Source organism: Scylla paramamosain, unplaced genomic scaffold (genome assembly GCF_035594125.1).
Source record: "Scylla paramamosain isolate STU-SP2022 unplaced genomic scaffold, ASM3559412v1 Contig112, whole genome shotgun sequence".
Lineage (NCBI taxonomy): Eukaryota > Metazoa > Arthropoda > Malacostraca > Decapoda > Portunidae > Scylla > Scylla paramamosain.
Genome location: NW_026973777.1, coordinates 125,001 through 127,804, shown reverse-complemented (window position 1 = coordinate 127,804; position 2,804 = coordinate 125,001).

The window sequence follows — 2,804 nt, the reverse complement described above, 5'->3', positions numbered from 1 at the left end:
TATCTCCACAGAATAATAATCACGATAATAATAAGCATAATAATAATAATAATAATAATAATAATAATAATAATAATAATAATAATAATAATGATACAATAATTATTATAATAATAATCATAATAAAAACAACAATATTAATATTATTAATAATGATAATAATAATAATAATAATAATAATAATAATAATAATAATAATAAAAATAATAATAATAATAATATTAATAATAATAACAATAATTATAATAATAATGCATTTGTCTATATCGTATCTTTTTTCCTTTTCAAGTGTGGCTCCAATGGAGCCGGGTATTATTTTATACTGGCAGCAGTATACTGGCCGCCTGTTTACTTGGAGGAGGTATACTTGGTAACAGCCTTGGTGCCTTCAGAAACAGCGTGTTTTGCCAGTTCACCAGGCAGAAGAAGACGGACAGCGGTCTGGATTTCCCGGCTGGTGATGGTGGAGCGCTTGTTATAGTGTGCCAGGCGGGATGCCTCGGCAGCGATGCGCTCGAAAATGTCATTCACGAACGAGTTCATGATTGACATGGCCTTGGAGGACACGCCAGTGTCTGGGTGGACTTGCTTGAGCACCTTGTAGATGTAGATGGAGTAGCTCTCCTTCCTCCTGCGCTTCTTCTTCTTGTCGCCCTTGGCAATGGCCTTCTGTGCCTTGCCAGCTTTCTTGGCAGCCTTTCCTGATGCTTTGGGAGGCATAGTGTCGCCGTACTGCTGTGAGAACGAGATTTCAAAGATTTCAAAGATTTATTTAGAAAAGATGGGTTACAAAAAGAGTGGGGGGAGGTGCGCCTGCCTGGCACACGGTAAGAGAAAGAGAGGAAAAATAGAAATACAGTAGAAGATTAAAAGATGCCGGGCGGACCGGCCTGCAGCTGTTAAGATGGTGATTGTCACAGGGCAGTACATGAGAGGTGAACGGGTGGAAACCGGAGTTCCCGGAGGAAAACCACCCATACTGCTGTGAAATAGAGGAGAGTGAGGAGGGTTACAATATAGGTACAAATACATACATATATACATATACACATATGCATATATATACATATACATACATATATACACATATACATACACACATACACACACATACATATACACATAAGAAAGGTTATCCATAGGCAGTACAATTAGTTAAGGGTGGAAACCGTAGTATTTATGTTGTCACATATGGTGGAGAGTGACATATCGCACAAAATCTAGAAGATCTTGCGGCGAGTCTCGTCTTGATAGGTGGTGTCCCGTCGTCCCCTCAAGTGTGTGGGCCCTGGCTCAGCCCCGCTGCCGGGAGCTTCGCACGCTTACCCCGGAGGACGAGTACCCCTTGCTGGGATGAAGGCAGTTATCCCAACAACTCAGGGCGCAGTGGGGAGGGGGGAGGGCACACAGAAGGAACCGCCACTGGTCTGCCGTCGGTGTCACCCGGTGGGGTGACATCAGGCCTGGCAGATCCCGGAAGTGGCTTGGCTCGGTTGAGTCGCTGCTTCGTCACTCGGTGGGAACTACTATCAGCAGTGGAAGGGAGAGGCGCTCGCTCTCTCATCAGTCATCGGCAGCAGCAGGAGGAGAGGGGTAGACATAGTGGCGGCAGATGAACGTGCTGTGGGGAAGGGACACTGAGAGTATCAATGGTACGGATAGAGAAAGGGAGTTCAGAAGGATCAGGGCAGATGGGAATATGGGAGGGGGGTAGGAGGCGGGTGTACAGGAAAGCAGGGACGATGGTAGGGGAGGGGACACAGGAAAGGAACAGAGGAGCTGAAGGTTGGGAGGAGATGGAGATAGGGAATGAAGGCAATAAGCAATAGTGCATAAGGAGATTCACAAAACGGAAAGGAGAGCACACATTCACCTGTATCGGGGCTCTGGTGGCGGGTTTTCGAGCCTGAGGAGGCTCCTGGGAAACCAGGCGTGCTGACGGCGAGGGGCTTCCTCGTGCAGAAGTTGTAGCACCCGGTACTGGTCCCACCCCTCGTCGTCCATCCGCTGCCACACCTTGGCTGCCATCTCGTGGAGGCGGACGTTGAGGGCTGGGAGGGACGCGGCCTCGTGAAGCTCGGCCGAGCTGGTGAAATCATCCCATCTGGTGCCGAGAGCGAACCGTAGAGCGCTGTTCTGGACCCTCTGCAATCTGCTAATGGCTGTTGTGGAGAGAGCGTGCAAGGGAACAGGGGGATATGTAAGGATAGGTAAGATTAAGGCTTTGATAAGGTGGAGCTTCAGACCAGTGGCCAAGTCCCGGAACCGGTACAGCCTTGCGAGGGCTTCCTTCGCTCGCGTCACGCGCTGGGACACGTGCGCGGTGTACCCCTTTGAGCTGACGGCCAGGCCCAAGAGAGAGCCCCTGGGCCTGAAGCCGACGTCATCCCCGTCCACCAGCAGTGGGGCGGGGGTTTTGGTGGCAATGGGTACAACGGTGAACTTGGCCATGTTGGTCTTGATCCTCCACTCCTCCTCAAAGGAGTTGATGCGGGCGATCTCTCTGCTGGTACGGGCGTTCAGCATCATACTGGAGCGGCCTGGATGGAACACAACCTGAGAAACATCATCAGCATAAAGTACATTAACCCCGGCGCCAGAAGCAGGGCGAGTGTGCGTTTTCTCAGTTGAAAAGTGGTATATATATTAGCGTGCCTACTCAGGATCAGGAGTCGCCACCTCAGCGAGCGTCCTGATTGGTCCAGACGCGCTCTGGGCCGATCTGATCTCGCGTATATATAGCCGTTTTTCCCAAAATTCACTACTTGCTCGCAGAGCTACCGACAAGGTTAGAGTACTCGCGC